This window comes from Ixodes scapularis, unplaced genomic scaffold, assembly GCF_016920785.2.
Source record: "Ixodes scapularis isolate PalLabHiFi unplaced genomic scaffold, ASM1692078v2 PGA_scaffold9__187_contigs__length_104089568, whole genome shotgun sequence".
Lineage (NCBI taxonomy): Eukaryota > Metazoa > Arthropoda > Arachnida > Ixodida > Ixodidae > Ixodes > Ixodes scapularis.
Window position 1 is genome coordinate 47,543,766 of NW_024609884.1, and position 17,029 is coordinate 47,560,794.

At 45.2% G+C, this 17,029-nt stretch overlaps 1 long non-coding RNA gene across 1 annotated transcript in view; it reads left to right on the forward strand.

Annotated features, from left to right (window-relative positions):
• The window catches only part of LOC8053175, a 33,744-nt gene that overhangs the window by 15,051 nt on the left and 1,664 nt on the right, over positions 1-17,029 (forward strand). Inside the window, exon 5 of the long non-coding RNA XR_005718002.2 lies at positions 14,065-14,130. This is a non-coding gene — a long non-coding RNA (uncharacterized LOC8053175). The remainder of the gene's footprint in view (positions 1-14,064; positions 14,131-17,029) is intronic.

Sequence of the window (17,029 nt, forward strand, 5' to 3'; positions counted from 1 at the left end):
CGACGCCGCGGGACCTTTTCGGGGGCGTGGCCACGGAAGCCGTGGCTACCTCGGATGGGAGCAGGCGGTTCACATCATCTTGTCTCCAGGCCATGTGGGGCATGCAGGAAATGAGGCGGCTCACGCCGCAGCCCGAGATTCTCTTCCAAGCCGGGACTCTATTGCTGCCTCAGGCGTGGGGAACGGGTGGCCTTACAACACATGTCTACTGGACGTCCAACTAGTACGTAGGAGATTTCCAGCACCACACAAGTCTTTAAGCAAGGAAGGGGAACACACCCTTCGACGGCTGCAGACGGATATCTTTCGCACCCCAGACAAGCTACACACCTAGTACCCGGACAGATACGCATCTGCAGCCTGTCCGTGTTGCGGGTGGCAAAAGGCAGACACATACCACATGGTGTGGGCCTGCGAGAAGAATGGAGAAACTTCACAAGGTGAAACAAGCGAAGAGGAATGGTATGCGGTGCTCGCAAGCGAGGACCCGGTCAGGCAACAGCTGCTAATCCGGCGGGCCAAGGCGGCGCCAGTGGAGTCCTGGAACAGGGGCATACAGCTAACTCCTCCTTCTCCTCTGTCTCTTTTTACCCCCAACCCTTTCCCCTTTCTCCTGTGTGTTTGTGTGTGTAGGCGTTGTAGGTGGAAATTGGGGGGAAGAGAGAACCAATTGTGTACGCGCACAGGGCGCATTTGTCACTCCCTTTGTGCGATAATGATGCTTTCGACAACAACTATTGGCGCGTCTAACGTCATTTTCCCGGAAGGGCGGAACATGCGGAACATTCTGGCAATGCATTTCTATCTAAAAAAATCGACCGCATTTTCTCCCTGCGCTTGATTATAAGAGGAAATAACACAAATAATTCGTACGTACTAGATAGGTTGGAACATTTTTCGATCTTGTAAATTAAAATATTAGTCGGTTACAGCGTTATTCTTCCAAATTCATTCCATTAAACGCAGCAGGCACGTGGGGGGGGGGGGGGGGGGGGAATCTTCCATTTTGCAGGGACCTCCTCTCCCCCCCTCCCACTCATACAGCATTTCGTCATGAGCGCCCCCCCCCCCCCCCCCCCCCGATACAAAATCCTGGCTACGTGCTTTAAACGCAATGCTAAAACAGCTTAATATTAACAAAGGGAAGAACATAAAAACGTTATGCACTGCAGTTAGCTGAATTTTTAACTAAGATTTTTTAAGTTTTCTTACTCACCGGAGAAGTGCCAGATGACTAGAATAGAGCTCGAGTTGTACCGATTCTCAAGAAAGGAGATAAGCTATTAGTGCCTAATTATAAGCCAATTTCAATTGCTTGTAGTTGCTATAAGTTCTTGAATTACGTCGTGGCCGGTTATATTAAAAGCTTCTTATTTGAAAAGGATATTGATCACTTAAGCAGCGTGGATTCAGGAAGGGAATATCCACCGTCACTCAACTCATTACAACTGTTCATGAATTTCTCGCGATACTCGATGATTCGGGGCAAGCAGATGTTCTTTTCTAAGACTTCTGTAAGGCCTTTGATAAGGTACCGCATGCAAAACTGCTTTATAAGCTCGAACGCATAAGAATTCCCTCTTACATTGTTGTTTGGATAAGCGCCCACTTAAAGGGCAACTCCGCTTCTTTTCCAGTAGTGCAAAACTATACAGTTCTCTTTGTTATCATCTACAAAACCCCCATGGCAAATATTACGACGGAATTCCGCCTAGAAGTTCATTAAAATCGCTGTCAAAGTTTGACAAGCACGAATCCGCTGGTTTTGGATGAGACGTGCGGGCCAGACAACACTGCCCGGCTGCATTTCCGCTTCCTCCAAATTCCTTCTCCCGGCACGTCCGCGACGTCATCAAGCATGTACAGCTTTTTTTTTTTTTTAATTTGTTTTCTTTCCCCGGGAGAGCACGGGTGGCGCCAGCGCCGTGAAAGACGTGAGTGACGCGCTCGGCCAGCCCGGCGCTCGACTATTGATACTACTGATAAGCCGATCGCCTCGTTGAGCGCGGCTTGTGTTACATCGCATACTTTTGAACACCAAGTAAAAGGAGGAGAGGGAAGCTGCTTTTGTAAGAATTTTGAGTGACAGGCTAATCTTCTATAATCTTCTGGGAGGAGAATAGCGACGCCTGTGCTAATCCAGGAGGCACAAAGAAGGATCCTGATAAGAGGGGAGCTCCTTCTTCCCTTTGTATATCACGTGGGTGTACATGCTTCGTGATGCCGAATATACAATGTTGTCCGGCTTTGCCACCGTTTCGGTTTCGGTTTGTGATCATGGCTAGAGTAAAATTACACGAAAAATATTTTATTTTTCGCGAAACAAAGGATTGGGGATTGTTTTTGAGTGCTTCAAAAAGCAAAATCGGCCACTATCTCAAAATTTTTGAAATTAAGCGGAGTTGCCCTTTAAGAAATAGATCCCAATTCGTTGATGTTAACGGCCATCGGTTCTAGCTGTCCCTTCCGGCGTGCCCCAAGGAAGTGTGTTGGGACCATTGCTATTCATTATTTATATAAATGATCTAACCGAAGTGGTTGCTCAATCTGTTTTCATAAGATTGTTTGCGGGTTATTGTAGTGTTTTTAAAGACATGAACACTGCTGACGAACATTTCGCACTTCAAGAATCTATTATCGAAATAGAGCAATGGTGTGAAAGTTGGGATATGAATTTGAATATTTAAAAAAAAAAAAAAAGAAAAACTGTGGTTCTAAGAATTACACGAAAAAACATATACCGTAAGTTCATTTGATTATCACCTTGACAACATTGCTACTCCTGAGGTTACTAGCTATGAATATTTAGGTGTTACCATTACTAATCATTTAATTTGGTCTACACACATCTCAAATATTTGCTCTAAAGCGTTCGCTAAACTGTGTTTTCTAATGCGAAAGCTCCAACACGTCCCCAGTAGTGTTCTGCTTCTTGCATACAATACGTTCATCAGATCAAAACTCAAATATGCATCAGTCATTTGGGACCTACACACTAAAAAAGACATCCACCAGCTTGAACTTGCACAAAGAAGGGCAGTTAGGTTTATAATTAGTATATACAATAGATTGGACTCACCCACTGAACTTATGAGCGATAACCAAATACCACCTCTCGATACACGTCGGAAAATGAGTCGTATTTTATTTCTTTACAACATCCTGAGATCCAAAGTAAGCTTAAATACACTCCCATATCTCAATCAGTTAAGTTAAAAAAAAAAAAAACACGACACACCAGGGATCACGCATTACAGCCCATCTTCGCAAAAACAAATGCCTTTAAGCAGTTTTTTCCTCGCACTATTTCGGATTGGAATGAGGTCAGCCAATTTCATTCGGGCATTAGAACGATACTTAAGTCGATAATTCATTCCGCAGCAGAGGTCTTGTTTTCTTTAGTATTAGTGTTTAGACATATGTTTTCATGTGCACCCATATGTTGCATTTTTCGCCCCTCCTGCTTGGGCCAGAGATGTGGCCTGGAGTATTGTAAAATAAAATACATAAATAGATAAATAAATAAATAAAGGACGGACAAGACATTTCCCAGTCTCTTATGTTTTTCCCTTTATTTATATTACCCTTATCAGCACGCTCCCATTCCAAGTAAAACAGCTTCATACATGCATTTGTGTGCACTGTCGGACACTGTTAGCGCGAACGCGGCATGGGCGCTTTTCTGCATGGGGCATTTACGTGCCAAACGAACGAACGATATCTGGAAAACCAAGAAAGACGGCAAGAAATACGCAGTAACTAAATCTCTGTATATGTAGAAGAATGACACAAAGTAAAGGCGAAGTAATATAGTCCGATTTGCATGCAATAAATAAGTATTGCTTTATTCTTCTGCTCATATATATGTAAGAAGATGCTTGTTCTGTGCTCAGAACATCATCTGCGCGCTCGAAATCTTTGAGAATAGCTACAAGCCAAAGCACAGGTGCCCAATAAAAGCTGCCCGGCATAGCAAATAATAAATAGGAACACCTTTCAAAGCCCACATACTTTATTCTTGACGTTTTGAATGTTTATAACCGCTCGATCTTAAAGGTGCACGACGGGGTCATTTTCATATAGTGACATGACTGGCATATTAGCAATATATAAGCGTCACCAGAATGCTGGAGAACCTTGAACACGCTCGATATTCCTTTCGATTGTTGTTTTGCTTAGAATCGTCGTCCCCTTTTACACACCTGCTATGGAACAGAGGTTTGGGCCTGAAATATAGCGAAGCTCAACCTCGTTCACTCATGAAGAAAAATACTGTAACTAAAACAATTACACTTTTATCACGTTAGTAAACCTACCTACTATACGCTATGACCCAAGTAACAACGGTGATTCCTGTTATCTCCCGCGAACAGACGAAACGCACGCGCGTTTTCCCATAAGAATACACAGGAGCACCGCAAAAATAGACTGGTTGTTGCCTGCTTCAATTTGCATCCTGGAAGTAGCATTAGACACTTGCGCCAGTTGAACGTCTAGCGTGCATTATATTAACTATATGGCTGAACCACAGCCCAATCCTAACTTTCTGTGGCACGCTTGTGGCGCTGTATTGACTCGGATGGCTTGTAAAGGCCATCGTGGTTTATAGTGAAACTGAGTAAAGTTCCCGTGGCACGACCCATCAACGTCGGGTGAGTGAAGTATAAAAAAGCATATATCCCGGAAGGTATGGTACCTCAAAACATGGTCCTGAAAAGTATATTTTCCTTACAATTAATGGTCATATAGATGAAATGATCTCAGTCCGAAAGACCACTCCGTTGTATGTGATCGGCGACTTCGTATGACACGACCTTTATAATATGGTTAAGGGGCCAAACTAATGTACTATACCGGGTGCCTAATTTTAATTCGAGCAGATTTTTTTAAGCCGCAAGAGTTAGATTATTGCGGTTTGTGCAGGTGAGTTATACGGCCAGGGGGACATAATATAGGAGGCTAATCTTTACGATGCGTCGAATATTTAACTAAAATTTGCTAATCAACTTTTATTTAGTGTAAATAAACATATGGTTCGAATTAGAAACTTGCTGAGCGTAATCCAAAACCACTAAATAATTTTGGAAAGTGAAGCGCGTGGTAAGCGCCGGGGTGCGCTAAAGTGTCCACTCGAGCTTCAAATGTTTCTCAAATTGACTAACTCTGTGGTTTTGTATGGCGTCATAACTTACCGCTGCTTTCATACATGCGGTACGTTCACGAATGTTTTGAATAGCTCTAGGCGAGATACTCTTGAGCACCTCGTCTATAGCTCGACCATAACAGGATTTCAGGCAACTGCGTGTAACGTGTAACATTAAATGCATTAAGTGCAACATTTGTAAATGCCGTCCTGAACATTTTACCCGCCCTTTCACTCGGGTGCGAGTTAGTTCCGACATACGGGAAAGTGTAGGGCGAAGTACTAAACATGTAATAAAAGCGTTTATGAAATTTATACGTAAATAAACCAAAATGAAGAGCTTTCACGCCATAGAGCGCAGGTTGAGCTAGGAGTCTACTACCACACGAGTTTCAACACGAAGGCAGTAACGCATATTCTAAACTAAGTTCCTAACAAATGGCTAAAGTTCATTTTCGTGTACAAGTTGGCAACCATCGGTGAAAAGTAGTATCACGAACATGATGCAGATAGTCGACAAATATCTCAAATAAATCGTCGAGAGTTCTTCCAGGGGAAGCCAACGAGAATCTCGTCACAGCCTGATGCGCTCTATGAAATTTGGAGCGTTTATACGTTCCCGGAAAGCATTTGGTAGAACCAAACGCTACAATCTACGGAGAGAGAGCTCGGCCACTGATAACACTGATAAAAAGTATCTGCTTAGACCTAAAACAAAAAACGAAAAAAACTATCTGCGCTGTGACAGTAGAGTGTTTTAGTATTACATACAGTGGGGAGCAAACGCAAGCTCCGTGCGTTAGCTTTGCGTGCTCCACGCTCCGCACGCGCGTCGTCGCCATGCGCCGATTTCTATGAGCTATTTCTACGCTATTTTTTGCGCGTAGACAAAGGTTCTGCGTACACCATTCTAAAAGTCAGTCACTGCGCGCGATTGGTTTAACCGATGATGACGGACGAACGAAGACGGGAAACGCCGTGACGATGCACTGTTGAGGCTGCTTGATTGGCACCCGAGGATCGTAGCTTCGGCTGCGGTCGTACTGAATGTGAAACAGAGTATATACGGCCTGTTTCTGAGCAATCGAGAAAAATGAAAAGGATCGGGAGTCGTCAAATGATCCACCTAAGTTGTTTTGTTGTCGTTGTTGTCGTTCTTGTTCTTGTCCTAACAGAAAGCTTGCACTGAAACAAAGCGAGCCGCCACATTGTACCGCAAACATTGTGTGAAAAAAGAAATGAATTGCTGATCGGCTTGCAGTACTAAGTGGTGAGAGGGGAAAGACAGACCCCGGAACATTTCGGTTTTACCTTTGCTTGGGTGCGAGTTATGGTTCCGATTTAGGGAAAAAATGTTAAGGAAAGGTACCAAAAGAAGATTCTAGAACAAGAAAGAGGAGAGGTGGTGGTAGCTTGGGGTAGGCACGTCACTTAACCGTAGCTGAGCCTGGCGCGCAGATGTGTGCCCGCAGCTCGGTAGTTGTTTCACGTAACACGTCTCAGAGACGGTTCAACAGACCGGCGACCTCTGAGAATGCGAGAAACGCGAAGAATGTTCTGGAGGCGTCACTTACCGAGCGCGGGAAAATAGGAATGTCTTGAGTTGCAGAGCGACAAGCCCCCGCGAGTGGTGACCCGTCGAACAAAAGATTTCCTCTCGCCCACTAGAGTCGCAAAGAACCAGAGGAGATGTTTACTTGGGCATGTCGCCCGCTAAATGGCTCCGAGCTGTTCGGAGTTCTTTGCATACCCCGTCAGTGAGCAGAAAGACGCAGTAATGCGAGAACTATACACCACTCCTAAACTGATTTTTTGTGTGGGTGTGTGGTGGGCTAACATTCTCAGTTATGATGCTCACGGCTAGGTTAGCATTAAACAAGCACACCTCTTTCTATATATATTTTCAGAGAACTCAGGCCAAATCGCTCCTGCGAAAATTACTTATCCCAACGAAAAAAGGCTTGTGTCGTTTTGGTCTTGGGCCAAGGGCCCATTTCGGAAAATTATTAAAGTCCGGTATAATTAACATGTTAATTATTTTTGCGTAATTAACTTTTTTTTTAAATATTGTGTTTAAGGACATGGTTTCAATTAGAAAATTGCTCAGCATCGTCGAAAAACAGTAAATCAACAAATTGCAGAACGAAAGAAGGCTCGCGCAGCATTTTACGGCTTTCTGAAAAACCGCACAAATTCGACGGGTTTTTAGGTTTCGGTTTGCAATCGGAGCGCATCTCGGCGCCGACGGCACCGCACCCCCGTGGAGAAATAGTGCATCCAGCCTCTGCAGCAGTGCGCGAGGACAGCGCAGCAGAGGTTGGATGCACTATTTCTCCACGGGGGTGTGGTGCCGTCGGCGCCAAGATGCGCTCCGATTGCAAACCGAAACCTAAAAACCCGTCGAATTTGTGCGGCTTTCAGAAAGCCGTAAAATGCTGCGCGTGCCTTCTATTGTTCTGCAATTTGTTGATTTACTGTGTTTCGACGATGCTGAGCGATTTTCTAATTGAAACCATGCCCTTAAACACAATATTAAAAAAGTTAATTACGCAAAAATAATTAGCAGCTTAATTATCCCAGACTTTAATCATTTCTCTAAATGAGCCCCTGGCCCGGAACCAAAACGACACAAGCCTTTTTTTTGTTGTTGTTGCGATGAGTAGTTTTCGCAGGAGAGCTTTGGCCTGAGTCCTCTGAAACACCCTATATATATATATATATATATATATATATATATTTCAACCTTTGCGAGTTGCTGAGTTTTGCTACATCTCCGGGAAGGTTTCTTTCGAAGCAGGGCTTCGAAACCCATTATATGAATGTGCGTATTGTCACGAATATAAACGGTTGACAAATGTAGAACTGAAAATAAGCGTTTAACGTGGCTAACTTGTGGCCACAAGCTTAAAGGGCAACTCCGGCCAAAACTCAAAATGAAATAAATGACTGGTATCGATGTAGTGACACAAAATACGACCCCAGCCAAAATATCACGTCCGTCGGACGCCGCATTCTCAACTAATGCCGATAATATAAATGCGACCCGCCGCGAGCCGCTGCTCCTTAAGGTGTATCCACACGACGGACCAAATCGCTGTTTTGGTCCGCGGGCCGCGCATCACGTGATCTTACGTCACCGTTTTTTGAGGTCCGCCGGCGGTCCGCGGCCCGCGCTTCTGAGAAATGCCAAGCGACTTTCTCGCTCGGACCTTGGCGGCGGACCGCGGCGTTTTTAGTATAATTGAAGCGCTAAGTCTGGCAACAAGCTGACTTTTGTTGTTTGGATTGGAATCCAAAGCAAAAGTCGTTTTCAGTGATGTTCCATGCAGGGAATTTTACCCTTTTTAAGGGAATTTCTGGTCTCAATTTTGGTGAAAAGGAAAATGGGAATTTTTGCACGTTTGCAGGGAATTTTAAGGATTAGAGGGAATCCGGGAAAAGCTTTAGAGGGAGCTAGACACACTAAAAAGTCGAGTGGTCCAAAAGTTTTAAGAAGAGAAAGAAAGTTGTGGTGCAGGAAGAAGGTGTCTGAACGACTCATATTGAAGTAGGTTTGGGAAATTTACTTCTACTTAACTGGAAGTACATTCCCCATGTATGTACTTGTACATTATTTTAAGTAATTTTTTTTCGGTAGTTTTGGAGCAAAAAGTTCAACTTCCGATTTCAATACATTCTCCAGGTTTGAGAAAAAGAAAATTGTATTGTTATGTAAAAACACGCTATTATTTTTCAAGATGTCTTTTGGTAATTTCTGAGTGAAGTAATGGCGGCTTTAAGACCGATGCAAATAAGTGCCTTATAGGTTGACGGGTCAGCGAGAGTGAGATGACTACTCCGTGGCCACTTTATTTTGGAAAATAACTGATGCACCCTTGATTATCCCCATGAAGGATTATGTTAAAAAGTACTTGTAATTTACTTTGGAAGTACATGATATTTATAGTACTTTACCTGAAGTAAATTGCACCCGATGTATTTACTACTTTACTTGAAGTACATAACCTCTCATTTGCGGCACTGCAGGCATCAGGTATGGGCCAATGGCCTTTCTGTGGTGTCGCAGCCCTTTAGGCTGAATGAACAAAGAAAAGAAAGACCAAGTACTTTTTAGATGTACTTTACCAAACACTGCTAAATGTTATATTATTTAGCTAATAAAGATATAAACTGACCGCCGTACCAAAAAGCCAGTATAAATTTTCACTCAAAACTGGAAATCTAAGTAGAATTGTTTCTGGAAACCTGAAATCCCAGTTCCGTAACCCACATAGCGAAAAGTTATACTAGGTTTCTCGGCAGGGCAGTAACATTTTCTTCTCTTTAAACATGCGATTTCACACAGTTTTTGTGCTAAAATGCGCGCATAGTGGCCTGCGTGACCACAGAAATCAGCTGATGCGAAAATAAAGGCATCAAATGGAGGGAAATATGCGTGGATATTTAAAAATTTTGCTGGGAAAAAGTACCTCGAAAAGGGAATTTTCGTACCTAAGAAAGGGAATTCTTGGACAAGGTATGGAACACCACTGGTCGTTTTCTTTTGGCGCCAACTGTTGAAGACGAAGAAGAGGAACCTTTTGTTGTGAGACGATGCAATTTTTTTACTGCATCGCGCTCGTGGAGCAATGCCCCGCTCTGTGGGATAATAGATGCATGCCCTTTTCGGTTTACTTAAAGGGGTACTCCACCGATTTTTTGAGCTACCTCAACTAACTATATTTTCTGACTCCCCGGCCTTTACTCTCTCCGGTATGCTATTTAGAATCGCGAAATTCATAACAGTTATTGCGAAATCGGCAAATGAAAATGATGCAAAAACCAACATTCAAATATACGCGCGCTTTTCAGGGCCGTGACGTCAGTGGCAGGCAGGCTTGCCAGTCGAGCAAGCAGCCAAAAAGGAATATGCCAATCATTTGTTCCGTGGTACTGCAGCGAGCTTCCCAAGCATTCATTTGACACCATGAAACTGCTTCGAATCAGTTTAAAACGAAATCTACAGCCCAAAGAGTGAACCCCTGCCTTCCACTGACGTCACTTTTTCATTGTTGCCAGTAGAGACTTCGAGCTTGAAAAACACGGTGAGGACCAAAACTGTAAATTCAATAACTTCGCGAAAAAACAATATTTTGACCTAATATTTGGGATACTATTTTCGCGATGTTTGTTGGTGAGTTTAGCAAAATTTCAAGCAAATCGGAGACAATTAAAAAATCGGTGGAGTAGCCCTTTAAGTCCTCCTCGTTCTCAATGGTGAGCGCCAGGGCCACCGCGACCAAACGTCTCTTTCGTTCAACCTCTATCTTGGCTCCTTACAAATAGCCTCAAAGCAGCTCGCTGCATGCGTTTGGCGGAGCTGTGAGGTCGAGGGTTAGACCGGCCCGTTCGCTCTGTCGTCTGCTCTTTTGGTCCGCCGTGTGGATGCTCATTGCAGCCGGGCGGCCTGCGGGCCGCGCATCACGTGATCAATCGGCGCGCGGCCCGGTCCGTCGTGTGGATACACCTTTAGCGGGCGGCCAGCGGGTTGCCGATCGCTAAAGCAACATTGGGCCGTGACGTCCGTATCGTTCTCTTTTTTTCCTCCGGTCCGGGCGTTGCGCGGAGTGCGCTTCTTTGAGCCGCTACCACCGCTACTTCGGCTTGTGATTGGCGTGTTTAGTCGTTGCTTTTGTCTATAGCCCGTGTAGCTTCGGTATAGCCTTTTGTTTGTTTGCTTGTGAGGACCCCAAGACTCGTTTTAGCGGGCAACTCGGTGCGCCCAAGACTGCCCAGCTGTTCCTCGAAAGATGCCGAGTGCAACTTGTAGCGCTGTGGGCTGCTCAAAAACCCCGCTGCGCAACACCGAGGTGCTTTTTCACAAGTTTCCAACGGACCGGAAATTGGAGAAGGTGTGGGTGAACGCTGTTCGACGAGTGGACTTTGGACTTCGGCTTTTACGCGCGCGAGGAAAAAAGAACGAAAAAACAGACGTGTACAGTCCAGCACACCTGTGTTCGGGCGCCGCGGCCCGCGCCGGAGAGCCTGAAAGCTTCGTGTCTGGGACTGACCAGCAGCGCGAAAGCGAGAGGGCCCCCAGTACTGTCCGTCACTGGCAGCGCGGCGTAGAGCAACGCCGCTCCATCCACGGAGCCCCGATGACAATTTAGGCTTAGCGACGAGTACGGAAGACCGCACACACGGCGACAGCCGCCGAGTACGGCAGCGAACGAGTTCACTCGTTTTCCAGTCGCTAGCTTTTGGGTATACAAGTGACGAGTACGGCGCATAACGCACGCACGGCGGCGGCCGCCGAGTATGGCACCGCACGAGTTCAAGGGTTTTTGAGTCGCTAGCTTTTTGGGTATGCGCACTAACTCTTGCTACATGGGCTGGATAACTACCCCGTATACAGAATTAAAACAAAATCAGCTTACCTCCTATCTTTAGACGGCTAGCGCAACAGAGGTAAGTGCCGCTCGGCCTGCGTACTCGTTGATCGAGAACGATCTTGACGTCACGTTCACATAGCAGCCAATTCCCAGTGTTGCCGGAGCCTCGAGCGGCTAGTTTCGGTTTTGTTGGCCGCGCCCCAAGCAAAACTTTGAAGCGTCGATATCTTTAAAACTACGCACAATAAGGAGAAAAAAATTACACCTTGCAATTGAGAGACGCTGACTGCACTAAAAACAGTCATAATCAAAAAATCGAAAATATGGACCGGAGTTGCCCTTTAAAGAGAAAAGTGCCACGCATCCCCCGTCGGCGACGGGAGTGCGAGTGCCCGGAGCAGAGCATTACCACTGCTTTTGGGCACACGGTACGTTCGCGAATGTTTTAAACCAGAAAACACGATGAGAACCAAGAATGGGCTAGATCTTTCCAGAATAGTAAAAATTGATAAAAGAAAAGAAAGGAATCAGACCGAGCGGTGTTCGAACCCCATTACCCCGCGTGGCAGCCCGGCGGGCGTTGCCAACACCACCACGCACGCGGCAATAGCTAGGAAATCCATGTGACGTCTGTTTCGAGGATTCTATTTAATACAAGACTCAGCCCGAAAATGCGTCTATGTAGACTTACAAAAAAAAAAAAAGAGCTTCAACAAAACAACAACAAAAACTAAGGATGTGAACAGTTTATTTATAGTGCATAATATTATTTCCTCTAGTTGCCCACGGGCTGACAGTACCCGAAATTAAAACAAACGTTACCCTAACATGCAATCAGCAATTTTTCATGTTTTTTTTTTTTTCTTTTTACGGTAAAACAGCTGCCATAGAAATACTGCTGTGTATGGAGAAATGAGCGTATATTCAGCACCGAGTTAGGCGCGTGAAACACGATGCTCGAAGTTGTGTTCCAGACACTACATGACTAATAACAGGGGGGCAGACGACAGTCCACAATAACACCAAAGTTACGCCGGAACAAACAGCCTGTGTGCACAGTACCGTATTACATAAATAATAATCGGACACACCAATACGTTTACAAAAACGTGAGAACCAATAGGGAAATTGTTCAGAATCGTTAATAATATATTATGCATTCTACCGTGGGTCTCCCTTGAGCACCTCACCTATCGCACGACCATAACCGGATTTCAGGCATCTTTGCGTGACATTAAAAGCACCAAGCGCAGCATTTCTGAACGTCGTCCTGGCAACTTATACCGCTTTTCAGGGAGATTACGTTCGTGTTTTGTCGCAAAATTTGCGTTCACCTTGACTCGATGTTCCCATGTATTGCATATTTTATGAGCGCCAGGAAACGTTTTCATGAATATTCAGAGCTGGTGTAAAACACAAGTAGGCGTTTTAAAGAATGAAATGCTTTTTGACGCTACCCACAAACACACTATTTTGTCCGTCCGTCCGTCTGTGCATTATCCGCGAAATTTAGCGAGAAAAGTGGCGTCACGGGACGTCACGTGACCAATATACTTGGTGGAAATTGACGGCACGTGACCTATACGTCAACTCAGTTTCCCCGCTCAATTTAGCTGGAAAATTCCCATCCTGTGATCAAAACAGTAATTCAGTTTCTCCGCTAAGTTTAGCGGGAAAATAAACGTCATGTGACACACCAATTCCCGCACTCTGTCCCTCCCAACCCTTCACCCCAATTTCGCTCCCCATCTCTCTCCCGCTCTTTTTCTCTTCCCATCCCCCCCACCCCCCCCCCCCCCCCTTGAAAGGGGGGGGGGATGGAAGGGGCTGTTCTAGCAACACCTTGCTAACCCTAGGTGATGTTGCTTCCAGTGTCTTCCCCATCTATCTCTCCCTTCCTCCCCGCCTATCTCCAATCCTATAATCCTATAATGTCCTATAATCCTATAATGTATTGTAGTTTTATAAAGTCCTATAATGCATTTCATGAAATATAGGACTTTAAAAGTAACAGTCGCTGCCACTTTTTTTTATTGAGTGTTTAGAGGATCCTGTAATCCAGGCTCCCTTCTGACTTCCTGGCTTTGCTTACACGCTGTGGTGCCCAACAGTGTCACTTCCGGTTACGGCGGTAGCGAACGGATCCTTCCAAGCCAAGCCGATTTGCACGAATATGTTTTATCGGCTCATAGGGGCACAGCTACGCAGATGTAGCAGGCCCTCACTGAAGAGCTACGCGCGTCTGCACCGTTGACGCCGTCTGCTAAATTAGGCTAGCAGATATGCGAGTGTCAGGAATCATATAGAGAACCAACCTAACCTAACCCTTAGACCTAACTGAAGATACATAATCGCGTCGTGAAAACAAGATCCCACGAAAATAAGCTGGCGTGTTTCTGTTATTTTGCCTTTTTGCCCTACTCTTGTCGTGCTTTCGGTTCGTCTTCTTTTCTGAAAGATCATTTGCTTTATCTTATTTTATTTCTGTATTTATTTTAGTTTCATCTTATTTACTGTAAACTTTATACCGCGACATACGTTGCTTTACAGAGACTTCGACAGCAATCGCATTGGGAAGATCAACACCAGGGCCATCCGAGTCAAAGCAGGAACACTGTAAGCTGTTTTAATTATATGTAACTTTTTTCTTCAAATGACTGTTGTTGTTTTTTTTTTTTTTATACAATGTCTTTAATGAACCGGGACGTTTTTCGACAGTCGTGTGCTTGGGAATTGCTGATGCCTTAACTACAAAAATCCGTTAAATCTTCTCATATGCAATGAAAGTGTAACCAAACGGTAATAAAATATCTTCCTTAGAAAAACAACGTGGAAAACGAATACTTTTAAAGATGACAAAATTCCAGTTCTTCTTTTAGAGTTATTAAACCTTTGCCAAAATACGTAACTCATGATAATAATGCAATTAAATGCAAAGTTGGAAGCGAGCTGGACAAGGATGACGAAAATGATCCCTGGAGAAGGGGAACAAGAGGGGCAAAGGACAAACACAAATCTCCAAGCACAGCTAGGTGACTGGTGAGCGACCGAAACAATACGCCTGGTCCGGGACCAGACGGATTTTTTGGTCGCGCACAAGCACTTTGGTGTGTTTGGAGATTTGTGTTTGTCCTTTGCCCCTCTTGTTCCCCTTCTCCAGGGATTATTTTCATCGTTTTCAACATAACTCACGATGTCCGAGCCGGCTAAGGCTGATTGTACAGTTCAAATACAATAGATTAATTATCTAGCAGCTTTGCATATCTACTGTTACACAAAAGACACAGAGGTAATATTATACATTCTAGTATCGTGTTTAAACTAACAAAATGCGACGACTCAAAACAGCTTCTCTGAAGGATATTCGAATGAACAAAACAGCGACACCGAAGACAACACAAACACACAAGCTGATCTTGTGTGCGTGTGTTGGTGTGTTAGCGTGGGCGTGTGTGCCTGTGCGTGTTCGTGGGCGTGTTCGTGGGCTTGAGTGTCCGCCTACAGTTGCAAGTGCGGGCGAATGTGCAATTTTCAAGTACATACGAAGCACATGATGTGGAGGAGATGGGCATCGCATGTACTCGGTACGCATCGCACCGTGTACACATGTCTCCGTTCGAGCGGCGCAACGGAGACGAGGAAAAGGTCAGATTGTCCACGAAATATGCCTGTCCCGGATGCTGCGGCGGCTGACCCTGTATAGTCTCGTGTAGATCCCCCTTTGGCGTTTTATTATACGTTATATACCTTACATTTGCACTATCAATATATGTTTGAAAATTCACCAGTTCCGGCATTTCGGCCTGGAACAGCTTCCCCATAGATATAAGGGAGTTATCGTAGACCGCGTCTCCCCCTCCACTAAGCCCTCCGCAACGAAGAAGCCTCTTCTGCGCCGGCGCGCCGATGGCCTTGGCTGTAGAGTTCCGGGTATCATAGCGGGTTGCGGAGAGCGTCGCGCGACGGCGAAAACGATCTACTAACACAGCTGAAGTTTTCGGGCAAAGGGGACGATGTTTTTTTTTGTTTTTTTTGTTTTTTTTTGTTTTTTTCTTTTATTTGTGTCACTGGGCTTGGGGTTACCAGTGTGTTTGGAGGTCGGGAAACGGGGGGTCAAAGATAAGAGAAGTACATGACGCAGTCTGTTGTCCTTGTTGTTTAGTCAGAGGTTACGTTGGTGGAAAGTGGCATTCTTTAGGGTTCTCACCCTCTCCCTCTTTTTTTTCTTTTGTTCGAAGTGCCTATATAACCAGATTTCGGAAAATAAAAATTTCAGCTGTGTTAGAGACTTTTTAGTGTTGTGTCGTTTACCCGCAGTCTCGGGTTTTTTTCAACCATGTGCAATGCACACAGCTCGCTTGCGCCCTTACATTTTGTTCAACTGAACGTCTTCACGCACTTCGCTGCGACATTCAAGGCCACTGCGTTCGTAAAGAGGAATGCTCGTGCCGGGTGTGAAAAGGTTGTCTGTCGTATTTGATTTATTGCGAGGTCACCAGAGTCTCGCACCGGATCAGGATATCTAATTGTGCTCCGACCTCTTTCCGACGAGCTGATTGCGCGGAGTCGAGGTGGGATGCCCATCTGTCCGCATTGATCCTCCAATGCTCAGCCAATTGCTCCAAGACCTTTGCCAGTGAAGTGCTGCCAAACTTGTGGAATCTCACCGACAGTTGCTTTGCGAAGCCTCCCGCGAACAATAGGCAATACGCGATCCCCCAAGCTACTTCTAAGTGGACCCTAGATGTGCGGAAACAAACATTCGCGCTATGTACTTTGGTGGATACGACGACCTGGTGAGAGAAAAAGTAAGATGGGTGTCTAGAGTCACCGACAGCTTACACTCTAAGAAATGTCTGCGCGTCTACTTACCCGCAAAACACTCAAAGAGCCAATAGCTGCGATCTACGAAATCAGCTCAGCAAATGATTAGGTGGAACATCTGTTTAGACCTTAAAATTAATTGCGCTGCAGCATTACGCAATGCAAGCATGACGCTTTGTATTGCGTGATGCCACAGCGCAGACTTACTTTTTAAGTCTAAACGGATGTTCCGCCTCATCATTCGCTGAGCTGATTTCCTAGATCGCAGAGATTGGCTCTTTGAGCGTTTTGCGGGTTAGTAGAGGCGCATGGATTTCTTAGAGTGTAAGGAAAGCAGGACGTGGTGAGTCGCGGGCAACCTACTATTGCTGGCAGTCAATCATATTGCAGCAAAGATCGACAAGTAAGCCCAGAGAACGAATCACAAAAAGCCACACCTCCCGTCTCTTCAGATGTCAGCAACTATGCGGAGCGCAAGTACGTTTGCCTCTTGCGTAACGGGTTGCGGTGACGTCAGAAAGTCTAGTTCTGATTGGTTCCTGATTGGAAGTATAGTGGCGGGTAGACCTCGATGCTAGCTACTTCGAGGTCTACCCACTATCCATCCAGTCGGAGCCAATCAGAGCGGTCTGACGTCACCGCAACCCAGCTGCGCAAGTAGCAGACGAATGTGCGCTCGTGCACACTATAT